Raw genomic sequence first — 13,080 nt, forward strand, 5'->3', positions numbered from 1 at the left:
TTAGGACACTTTGCAAGAATACCAATATAAGGTAAAAACAACAATATATACTGTATGGGAAGAGCAGCTGATTGGTTGGCAAGTGGACTCTGGTAGAGGCATTGAGTGCAAGACGAAAAGCTTTGACACATCTCTCTTTTTAAGCAATACTCAAGTTCTGTACTACCAAATGACTATTAAACATAGGCAGCCTAAATATAAATAAAAAAGGCAGGAGTGCGTAGGAAAGAATAAAGTAAGGGAGGACATTGATGGCATTGGAATAAATAGAATTAATAGAATAGGATTCTGAAAAGATGGCTGAACATAAAGTGAGAGGAAATCCTGTTAAAAATGAGTTAAAATGTCTCTACAGCAATATGCATGACATCATATTTGATTGTGGGTGGTGGGGAGCTGGTGGAATTGGCAGGGGATTAGTCAATACAGAGGAGTGACCGCAATAATTTACATAAGGATTTGCAGAATGAGTAAATAATTGGCAAGTGAAATTCAACACACTTATGAGGTATAAATTTGGTAGGAAGAATAAGGAGGTCACTTATTACTTGTAAGATGCAAGTCGAAGTGGGGTAGCGGAGCAACAGGATCTTGGAGCACAAATACAATAAAAGTTGCACCGTAGGTTAGCAAGGCCATTAAAAAAAGAAAACCAAACTCTTAGGCTTTATTTGTAGAGGAATAGAATTGAAAATTAGGCAAGTTATGTTAAATCTCTATCAAATCTTGGTTAGACCACACTTGGAATAATGAGTGCAGTTCTGGTTGCCATATTATAAAAACATATAGAGGCATTGGAGAGGATGCTGAGAAGATTTAAAAGGCCAAAATTGTGTGGGTATACATATCAGGAAAGGACAGGGTGGGCCTCTTCTTAAAAAGGATGAGGGGTGAATGGTAGAGGTATTTCAAGTTATGAAAGATTTTGATAGAGTGGATACAGTGAGAATGTTTCCTTTTGTGAAGAAGAGCATAACTGGAGGCCATCAATGTAAGATAATCACCAAGATCTCAAATAGGGAATTCAGAAGAAACTTCTTTGCCTAAAGAGTGGTCAGAATGTGGAACTTGCTGCCACAGGGAGTGGTTGAGGTGAATAGTATTGATGCATTTAAGGGGAAACTAGTCAAGCATAAAAGGGAGAAGGAAATAGATGCTTATGATGGTAGATTTTAGATGAGAAATGAGGGAAGGAGGCTCAAGTGGATGGGCATGGTCTGGTTGGACTGAATGGCCTATTTCTGTGTTGTATTCATTAATGGGATGTTGGCTTTGCTGACAAGGCCAGCATTTATTGCACACCCCTAATAACCCTTGAGAAGGTGAACCACCTTCTTGAACTGCTGCAGTCTTGTTGTGTACACTCATAGTGCAATTAGGGAGGGAGTTCCATGATTTTGACCCAGTGACAATGAAGCAATAGTGACATAATTCCAAGTCAGGTTGGTGTGTGGAGGAGAACTTGCAGGCAGTGGTGTTCCTATGGTCTGCTGCCTTTGATTTTCTAGGAGTAGAGGTTGTGGGTTTAGAAGGTGCTATTGAAGGAGCCTTGACGACTGGCTGCAATCCATCTTGTCGATGGTGCACAATGTAGCCGCTGAGCACTGGCGCAGTAGAGTGTGAACATTTAGGATGGTGGATGGGGTGCCGATCAAGTGGGCTGCTTTGTCCACTTGATAGTGTTGAGCTTGTTGAGTGTTGTTGAGGATGCACTCATTCAGGCAAATGGAGAGTAATCTGTCACACTCCTGATTGTGTCTTGTTGATGGTGGACAAGGCTTGGGTAGTAAGGAAGTGAGCTACTCAATGCAGAATTCTGAGTCCCTGACCTGCTCTTGAATCCACATTATTTATGTGGCTGGTCCGGTTCAGTTTCTGGTCAATAGTGACTCCGAGGATTTTGATGGTGGGGAATTCAGGAATGGTAATGTTCTTGAATGTTAAGGGAAGAGGGTTAATTGGTCATGTCCTGGTACCTCTCTGGTCCAAATGTTAATGCCACTTATCAGCTCAAGCCTGAATGCTGTCCAAGGAGGTCTTGATGCATATGGGCATGGACTGCTTCAGTATCTAAGGAATTGCGAATGATACTGAACACCGCAATCATCAGCAAACCTCCCCACTTCTGACCTTATGAGTGGAAACCATTGATGAAGCAGCTGAAGATGGTTGGGCCTGGGGCATGAGCCTGAGGGACTTCTGCAGCAATGTCCTGAAGCTGAGATGATTGGCCTCCAATAACCACTACCATCTTCCTTTTGTGCTAGACATGACACCAACCAGTGCAGAATTTTTCTCCTGATTTCTATTCAATTTTCCTAAGGCCCCTTAATACTACACTTGGTTAAATGCTGCCTTGATTTCAAGAGCAGTCACCATCACCTCACCCCTGGAATTCAACTCTTTTGTATGTGTTTTGACAAAAGCATTCAGAGTCAAATGTCCTGGTGGAATTTGAACTGAGCATCGGTGAGCAGGTTATTGCCGAGTAAGTGTCGCTTGATAGTAGTGTTCATGATGCCAACCGACACTTTGTGTTAATGATTGAGATTAGGCTAATGGGGTGGTAATAGGTCAGTTTGGATAGGACATAGTTGGGCAATTTGTCACATTGTCAGGCAAATGCCAGTGTTGTAGCTGTACTAGAACAGCTGGGCTGGAGCAGGCTATTTCTGGAGCACAAGTGTTCAGTACTACAACAGGAATGTCATGGGTGGCCTTGACTGAATGCACTGGACACAGCAGTTTCTTGATATCAGGTGGAATGAATCAATTTGACTGAAGACTGGCATTTGTGATGCTGGGAACCTCAGGAGGAGACCGCATTGGAGGATCATCCACTCAGGACTTTTGGCTGAAAATAGTAGCAGATGCTTCAGCCTGGTCTTCTGCATTTAATTACTGGGCTGAGCCATCATTGATGGATTGGGATGTTTGTGGAGCCATCTCCTCTGATTCATTCTTTAATTGTCCACCATCATTCACGACTGGATGTGGCAGCACTGGAGAATTTTGATCTGACTCATTGGTTGTGGAATTACTTAGCTCTTCGCTTTCACAGAATCACAGAATTTGCATGCATGTATTTCTCTGTTGCAGCTTCACTAGGTTGGCATCCTATTATTAGCTCAGGGTGCTGCTCTTTGCATGCTCTCCTACACTCCTCATTGAACCAGGGTTCATCCCCTGGCTTGATGGTAATGGTAGTATGTGTGATATGATGGGCCATGAGATTACAGATTGTGTTTGAAGACAGTTCTGCTGATGATGGCCCACAGTGCCTCACTAATGCCTAGTTTTGAGCAGCTAGATCTGTTCTGAATCTATCGCACATAGCTGGCATTAGTGCCGCAAAACACAATGATGTTGACCTTGGCATGGGACTAGGTCTCTCCAAGGACTTTTCAGTAGTGACTCCCATCAGTGTTTTCATGGATCACAGACAGATGTATCTGTGCCAGGTAGATTGGTGAGGATGAGGTTAAGTAGGTTTTTCCTTTTTGGCTCTCCCACCAGTTGCTACAGGCCCAGCCTGGGAGATATGTCCTTCAGGACTCGGGCAGCTTGGTCAGTAGTGATATTACTGAACCACTGTTGGTCTTGGACATTGAAGTCCCCCACCAAGAGTACATTCAGTGCCCTTGCTACCCTCAGTGCTTTGTCCAACTGGTGTTCAACATGGAGGAGCTCTGATTCCTCAGTTGATGGAGGGTGGTGTGTTGTAATCAGCAGGAGGTTTTCTTGCCCGTGTTTGATCTAATGCCATGAGACTTGATGGGGTTCAGAGTCAATGTTGAGGACTCCCAGAACTATTCCCATCCGATAGTATATTACTCTGCCACCACCTCTAGCACGTCTGACTCACTGGTGGGACAGGACATACCTAGGTATGGAGATAGAGGAGTCGAGGACATTGGCTGTAAGATATAATTTGGTTATTGTCATTATGTCAGGCTGTTATTAGACTAGTCTGTGGGACAGCTTTCCCAATTTTGACACAAGTCCCCAAATGCTAGTAAAGGAGGGCTTTGCTGTTTTGTCTGGACAGGGTGTGCTTTTGTCATTTCTGGTGACTAGGTCAGTACCAGGTGGTCATATGGTTTTATTCTTCTTTGAATTTCCTGTAGTGGTCTGGTACAACTGAGTGGTTTTCTAGGTCATATCACAGGGCAGTTAAGAACCGTATGGCTGTGGTTCTAGAGTCACATGTAGGCTAGGTCTGGTAAGGACAGCAGATTTCCTTCTCTATACGACTGTAAACCAGATGGGTTTTTATGACTATCTGGTAATTCCATGGTCATCATTACTGGGACTAACTTTTTATTCCAGATTATGAAAACCTTGATAAATGTGCCATTTTGCTGCTTTTGGTTTTTTTTTTCTTTATTTGCTGTTTATTGTGTGAGTAGGCTACTGTGCTTCCTTAGATAACAACCATGATGCCATTTTAAAAACATTTCACTGGACGCAGCGCACCTGAGGTGTGAATAAATGGGACAGTTTAGTCAGGGGGTCAGATAGTGTTTTCTGCAGTTATGACCTGGAGCTCCGAAAGCTTTGTTGCCTGGTACCAGGTTTAAGGATGTTTTCTCTTGGCTAGAGAAGAACTTGGTGAGAGGAGCAGTACCTAGTTTTCCTGGTCTAAGTAAGAATCAGTGACATAGGTGGAACTAGGAATGAGCTTCTCCTGGAGTTTTGAGGAGCTATGGTCCCAATTAATAAGCAGAACCTCAAAAGTAATAATCTCTGGAATGCTTCCTGAGCATTGCAGGTAGACTGGACAAAGCAAATTGCTGAAGTAGTTTGGAGATTGAGTTCATAGAAGACATTCGAGGCAGTTTCCTCGAGCAATGCCATGCAACTGATCAGTTGAAGAGGCTGTTTTAGATCTTGTCTTGTGTAATGAGACAGGGCTAATTAGTAATCTCGGAGTAAGGGATCCTCTGGCAAAGAGTAATCATAATCTGATAGATTCTCACGTTGAGTTCAAGGGTGATGTCCGTGTCCATAACTAGAGTATTAAACTTAATTAAAACCAATTATATAGATTTGAGGGGTGAGTTGGCTAAGATAGATTAGAAAATTAGATTTGAAAGTCTGACAATTGATGAGAAGTGGTAAACATTTCAAGAAATATTTCAGAATTCTCAAATATATCCTCCATTGAGAAGTAAAATCTTCATTGGAACATTGATCCAGTTGTTGCTAACTAAAGAGTTTAAAAATAGCATTGGATTAAAAGGAGAAGCTTATAATGTTGCCAAGTAGCATAGTAAGTGTGAGGAATAGGAGAGTTTTAGAAATGAGCAAAGGCTGACCAAAAAATTGATGAAGAGGGAGAAAAATATGAGCGTAAACTAGCAAGAAATATAAAAATGGATTGTAAGGGTTTCTGTTGTTAAGATCCCAACTGATGCTATTACTGGACAAGTCAGATCCCAGAATGGAACCTGACTTGATGGATCATAATTGGTTTTCAAACCGTGAAGAGTACTCACAGAAACAGATTCACAGGAGTCTGCTGTTGATTTTTAAACAAAAAGGTAAAACATTTATTAAACAAGAAAAGTGAATTATATTACACTAGACAACAAAAAGGTTGGAAGATTTCAACACAGACTCAAAGGAGACAAATGATTCAAACTTGCGCTATCCTTTTTATCGCAGGAAAACCCTTACAGATCCAACACTCCAGTAAAGAGGTACCACTACTTCCACACCAGGGCTAGAGCTGGTTCAGTTGCAAAGAGATTTCTTTTCCAGTTGACTTCTGAACATTCACTAGAAGTCCCTTCACATTTGGTATCTCTCAAGAGATATCCAGAAAACTCACTCTAAATTCATTGTTACTTTAACTTTAGAGCAACACATGTAAGTTCCTTAAACTCATTTCCTCAACAGTTTGGCATCGTTTCCAGCTAGAGAGAGTCTTGGACCTTTTCTGTCTTCACTCTGCCTATCTGTCTCTCCCCGTGTCTCTCTCTGATCCCTGTTGCTAGGCAACAGCACAGTTTTTTTCCTACTTTGTGTTTTTTAAAAATTCCCTAAACTACTAAGCACTTGGTAACCCATCCCTTCACTTCAAGAGTCGTAAAACCTCATTAAAAATGCATGTATGTAAACAGGGCCTGGAGAATTCCTGGCTCCATCTCAATAAAACTCTGAAATGAAACCAAACCCAGGTTTCACCTTTCTTAACACATAAATATAAATTAATCTTAAAGCTATATCTTGTTTCTAACACCCACAAATACAAATATAACTTAAACATATATTTAGTGTCAATGTATCAGTAACTACAGTGTCAAGGTCCAATAACAACCTTCTTGTTGACTGACAATTACATTGTATAGCAATTATATTGTTAAGACAACTGCTTGTTAAAACCGGTGAACCAATGTCCATCACCTATAAATCGGCACAGCTATTGTTATGACACAGCAGTTGGTAAAGGCTGAATTGTTTAAGTCCCAGAGGGAAACTTGAACAACTGTCAACCTATATTTTCAATTGGTATGTTTGAGATGCAGCTGTGAATTCAGGAATAAAACCAGCAATCCTCAAGAGGTTTTTTATATAAAACTAAATTAAGCATTTATTAATTCAACAACAAATTAAACACACACATGTCTACAAATTACTACCACAATAACTTATAAACAAATCCCCAAATTAATCACTTCCAGGTAAATCTTCACCAAGGCAACAATAACCCATAGACTTTAAACAGACACCAGGCAAAGCACATTTGACCGTACAATTCAAAATGATGTTCCTTTCATTTTGGTTCCTTTTCAGACTCAGTTGTAGGCTTAGATCTTAAATGCCTCTGACTTGCACACAAACTCCTTTCTGTTTATAACTAGCTTCTCCTTTGAATGTAAACTTTCCATTGTATTACTAGGTTTTTAAAATTTTACCTCTCCTAACAACAAGCCTTTCATTTTACCAATTTTATTAGTAATATAAACACATTGCTTGGCATCTCCCAGATAGGTGCAAGATTTATCCATTCTTTTGAATGCTTTATTCGACAAACGCAAATGTGCACTTTACCTTCTCCTCCTTACGTTTATCTAATTAATATCTCAAAACTACTATACATCAAAGCACCCAAACTAGCTGTCTTTAATCCAGTTATGACAATGACAGACACACACATGGACACAGGCACAGAGCCTACTACAAGTCCAAATTAAAAATAATTTCCAATAATATTATAGACATTAACATCTCTTCATGACAGCTATAACACTCCAGTGTGGAAGGTACTGGGAAAATCTGCTACACTGAAGAACTGTCTTGAGAATAAACCAGTTTGAGATAAAAGACTAGCTTTGGACTCATTCTTTCACGACAGGCACTTATTATGACTAACATCTAGTTCCTAACACTATAATTATGTAAAAAGGAAGAGAAAGAGTCCTTTAGAGTAAGAGGCAAGAGAAATTATAATAGGAAATAAGGAAATGGCAGAGATATTAAATAAAACTCATCAGTTTTCACACTAGAAAACACAGCACATACAGTACCAGAAATAGTTGGAAACCAAGAGTCTAATGAGAGTGAAGAATTTAAAGTAATTAATATTAGCAAAAAAACATGCTGGAGAACTTAATGGGGCTAAAAACAGACAATATCACCTGAATCTGGCGAGCAGATGGCTGCAGAGATAAATAGATGCACTGGTTATGACCCTCCAGCATTTCCTAGATTCTGGAACAGTCCCTGTGGGTTTGAAGGTAGAAAATGTAACAATGCTACTCAAGAAAGGAGGAAGAGAGAACAGTGAACTAGGCCAACTAGCCTGATGTCAGTTGCTTGCGAAAGTGCTGGAATTCATTATTAAGGAATTGATAACCAGGCACTTAGAAAATCATATGATTAGGCAGAGTCAGCATGATTTATTAAAAGGAAATTGTTTGACAAATCTATTGGACTTTTTTTTTTAGGATATACCGAGCAATTTAGATAAAGGGGAACCAGTAGATGTAGTCTATTTGAGTTTCAAAAGGCATTTGATAAGATGCCATGCAAAAGGTTGTAACACAAGGTAAGGACACGAGTTTGAGAATTGTATATTATCATGGATAGAATATTGATTAAAGGATAGAAAACAAAGAGTGGGAAGAAACAAGTTGGCAAGCTGTTACAAGTGGGGATGCTGCAAGGATCAGTGCTGTAGCCTCAGCTATTTTCAATCTATATTACCAACATACATGAAGGGACCTAGTGTAATGTATGCAGGTTTGCTGAAGATATGAAAAGTTGGGAAAGTAAGCTGCTGGGAGGATATAAAGAGGCCGCAAAGAGATACACTTGCCCAGTTAAGTGATTGGGCAAGAAGATCACATATGGAGTATAATGTGGGAAAATGTGAGGTTATTCACCTTAGAAAGAAGAATAGAAAAACAATACTACTTAAATAGTGAGAAACTATTATATGTTGTCAAGAAGGATTTGAGTGTCCTTATAGAGGAAACACATTAGCATGCAAGTACAGCAAACGATTGGGAAGACAAATGGTATGTTAGCTTTTATTAGAGAGGTTTTGAGTACAAGAGTAAGGAAGTCTTGCTGCAATTATAGAGGGCTTAGGTTAGACTAGGCCTGGGATACTGTGGTCAGTTTTGGTTTCTGTACTTAAGGAAGGATAAAACTGTCTTAGGGGGTGCAGAAAGGTTTCTCTGGATTCATTTCTGGGACAATAGGGTTGTGCTATGAGTTAGAGATTGAGTAGAATGGGCCTGCACTCTCTAGAGTTTAGAAGAATGAGAGGTAATCTCATTGAAATATGAGATTCTGAGAGGGTTTGGCAGGATAGATGCTGGGAGGCCATTTCCTCTACTTGGAGAGTTTAGGATAAATGGTCAGCCATTTAGGATTGAGTGAAGAAGAAATTTCTTCTCGAAGAAGGTTGTAAATCTTTGGAATTCTCTTGCCCGCAGGGCTGTGGATGCTCAGTCATTGGGTATATTCAGAGGCTGAGATCAATTGAAATTTGGAAACAAAGGAAATCGAGGGATATAGGGATTAGGCGGGAAAGTAGAGTTGTCACAATCTTACTTAATGGTGGAGCAGGTTTGGCCTAAATGGCCTAAACCTGCTCCTATTTATTAAGTTCTTACTTTATGACAACAGGACATCTGATGCCCTGAACTGCATTGAACGCCAAGGCAGCTTGCAGTGTACCTGAGGTGCATCAAGCACCCTAGTATGTTCAGCGAGTGCACAAGGGACTGCAAGCCTGCATCGAATTTGTCAATTGTGTACAAATTAGGTGATTGCCCTACGATGTGGCTGAACAGCACACCAATCACATAGAACCGGTTTTTAACTTGTGTAGAAGAGATGACTATTATTAAAGTGTGGCCTAAAAAAATTCAGACAGTAATGCCTCCCGGCACCTCACTCTGTGCCCTTTCCCTATGCCAGCACACAGTGCGAAGCCAGCTGCTATTGCCCATCAATGGAGCCTTGGTGCTCCCAGTGCACCTAGTATGTCTGTAAATTATGAAAGCAATTAATCAATTTGTGTGCAGATCCTGAGCCACATTATTGAATTCCAAATTTAATTGTAATTCTTTTAACATTTTTCATAGATACTCCAAGTCAGACTCTGACTTTTAAAATAGCTGTTGAGGCGCTTTTAAATTCCAATACTGTCATTTTGCACAACCATATAATTTGTGCATGACAGCTCAAAGTTTTTTATAGCAACAATATCTTCTGTATTGAGGTAAAGGACTACCACATTCTAGAAAAGTATGACATGAGATGTTGGTATCATGAAATAGTAATTTGTAATCCTGACTGCCTGTTGGACTTTAATTTGACAACTTTATTATGAAATAAATCAATAAACTGCATCATCAATGGCAATAAGGGTTGATGCATTGATTAGACAAATTAAAATTAATCAAGGGTTATCACCAAATATGAGCTATGTTACAGCAAATGATTTATTTTAAATATTGTGGATTTCTTCACATTGGACTGGCACACTTGAGTGCCATGCCTAAGGAGGGCTAAGTTAATATCTTCATTCTTTATCAATTCCTTGATTGTTTGAACTCCTCTTTCTGCTTCTCCATTCGACCGAGGATATCTAGGCTAACTAGTCAAATGCATGAAATCATATTCCTGCGCAAAGTTGTCAAGCAGCTAGTTAGCAAACTGAGGTCTGTTGTCTGACACCAAAACATCTGGAATGCCATATGTTGTGAAGATTCTTCTTAGTGATGTAATGACTGCCTTCACTGTGGTGCAATACATTCCCCTCACTTCAAATCATCTGGAGTAGTAGTCAATGATGATGAAAACTTTGCCTTTAAACTCAAATAAAACCATCCCCAGGCACTGCCCTGGCCTCGAAGGAAAAATGGAGGGTGCTAGTGGTTCACTCTGCTGTTGGCTTTTCACTGCATACGTAAGGCAATTTGTGATTGACTCATCAATTGAGTGACTGATGCCTGGCCACCAAACTGACTGCTGGACACTTTCTAGGCATTTCACTATTCCCGAGTGACCTGAATGGATTTTCTGGAGAATGTCGAGTTAAAGTGTTTTAGGGGATGACTAACCTGTTGTTAAGAACTAAGGAATCATCTATGATTGTAAGATATTTTCTCTCTGTATGTTGTTAGGAGTATAATCCAGCCATCCATTCTGGCAGTACTCTTTTATGTGGATGCATTCGACACCCTGCTATTATGCTTGTTTAATGTCTTGTAATCTCTTTTCTGTGGCTAGTAAGTATTTGGTCATGAGCGGCATATATGCTTCCACTTTCTCGATAAAATTTAAATCCCCTAGTGGTATTCTTGATAATGCATCTGCTTTCGTCCCCACATCCACTGGAACTCTTCTATCCCAGCCCTGGTCAGGCTTGACTCTCACCCCTACGAGGCCTGACCTGACGACTCCTCCCCCCACGAGGACCAACCTGAACCCAGTCTCCCGCAAGGGCCAACCCGAGCCCCCCTCTCGCAGCCAGGCCCAATCCCCCAAAAATCCCCACTTCTCTATTACACTTCTTCCTGGCCTGTCAAGGACATTTAAACTCGGCTGGACCTTTAAACTTACTTGATTTACGGCAGCTAGTGCCATAAAAAAGAGGAGTGGCCTCCTTCCCTTCAGACGAGCTGCCCTTCGATGCTAGGCCCCGGGACCCGGCTACACTCTGTGGATTTGCCAGGCCTGAGTCGGAAGATTGGACAATATGGGATGGAAAATAAGTTAAGGTAAAATATTAGGAGCGGAGTGGCAGCCCAACACTGATTGTCACTCCAAGGAAATTCAGGCCCATTATTATTTAAAATTAAATATGTGACATTGCATTATATTTAACATCAGTAGTTACATCAGTATCAGATGCTCCTGAAAACCCTTTACTGCGATGATCTGTGGAAAACACCTGGTGAGACTAGCTATACCTTTTTACATGCGCACTCAGGTGAGCATCAGATATAAAGATATTTAAATTCTTACTGCTGTTCAAGATGAATCCTTTGATGTGGTTCATTTTACGTGGCTAAATATTATATTCAGCTTACGGTTTGAAAATGGGACATTGCAGTATTGCAGCAACCCAAGTTTTTTAGTTAAGGCTTCTGAGCAATAGTGGCTTAAATTGTTGAGGAATTTTGGCTTGTTACACAAAACTACTTTAATAAAAATAGCTACTTTGCTTTATCCTGTTTGTTTATCTTTGTTTCACAGTGCTTTGCTCTGCTTCAACATCATGGGCAGAATTCCTCGGTCGGCGTGCGGGGGTGGGACCCGCATGCCGACGTGTAAAATGACGTGGGGTGATGTTGGGCATGCGTCCTGACGTCACCCCGCGTCATTTAGGTTTTCAGCTCGGCGGGCACGCGACCGAATCGGCTGTGTGCCCGCCGAACTGTCAAAGGCCTATAAAGGCCTGTTAATTACCTAATTGAGGTCGTTGTTCGGGAGCCCAGGCAGGCTTCCGAAAAAACATGAAACCTCATCCACGGGCGGGATGAGGTTTCATGAGGGTTTTAAAAATGTTTATTAAGTTTCAACATTCAAGTAATTGACATGTCCCAGCTCATGTGACAGTGTCACATGAGGGGGCATGTCAATGATTTTTTTCTTCCCCGTTCACAGTTTTTAAAGTTGAAGCGATCCCTCTGAGGTAGCACTTTGCCTCAGGAAGATCTGTGGGCACTTTTGCGCATGCGCGAAAGAGCGCACAGACCTGCTCAGGGAATCTCCCCTCGCCTGCACAGCACTTCAGGGCGGACGTCATGCTGGGCAGGCCTTAATTGGCCTGTCCACGTAAAATGGCGGCGCGCCCCCAACTGGAGGCGCCGATCAGGGACCCGCCCGCCCGCACAACCCCCGACAGGCAGAAAATTCTGCCCCATGTTCTGGGTCTGCAGAGGGAATTAAATTTACAATTTTTGACAAGTTTGATCATAGGTAAACTTGTGCAACATACATAAAACATATCCAAAAGCGCAACATCAGTTTCCACAATTGCACTGACAACATCCAGGCTCTACCACCACCTCTCTAGACCCCTCTACTGTTTCTAGATTATCTGACTGCTTGTCCAATTACCAGTACCAGTACCAGTTGTGCAGAAATTCCATCCAGCCAAATATCGGAAGGAGTGAAGCCATTGTTTGTTCTCCCACGCCATGAAATGCATTCCCTAGCCACCGACTCCATCCCTCTCCCTGGCAATTGGCTGAGGCAGACAACCTTGGTGTTGTATTTGACCCTGACAAACTTTCAACAATAGTGTTATCACTAAGGCCACCTCTTTCCATCTCCATTACATCATCTGACTCCACCTCTAGCTCAGCTCATCTGCTTCTGAAACCTTCATCCATGCCTTTTGTTACCTCTAGGCTTGACCATTCCAACACATTTTAGGCCAGCCTCTCTTCTTCTACCCTCCTTAAAATTGAGGTCATCTAGGATTCTGCTGCCTGTGTCCTAACTTGCACCATGCCCTATTAACACATCACAGTTCTCACTGACCTACATTGGCTCCCAGTTAAGCGATGCTTCAATTTTAAAATTCTCATCCTAGCTTTCAAATCCTTC

At 41.3% G+C, this 13,080-nt stretch overlaps 1 protein-coding gene across 5 annotated transcripts in view; it reads left to right on the top strand.

Annotated features, from left to right (window-relative positions):
* cdkal1 (CDK5 regulatory subunit associated protein 1-like 1) overlaps positions 1-13,080 on the top strand; it is a 947,238-nt gene that overhangs the window by 209,942 nt on the left and 724,216 nt on the right. The window lies entirely within an intron of this gene.

The sequence above is a fragment of the Cetorhinus maximus genome, chromosome 3 (genome assembly GCF_964194155.1).
Source record: "Cetorhinus maximus chromosome 3, sCetMax3.hap1.1, whole genome shotgun sequence".
Classification (NCBI taxonomy): domain Eukaryota; kingdom Metazoa; phylum Chordata; class Chondrichthyes; order Lamniformes; family Cetorhinidae; genus Cetorhinus; species Cetorhinus maximus.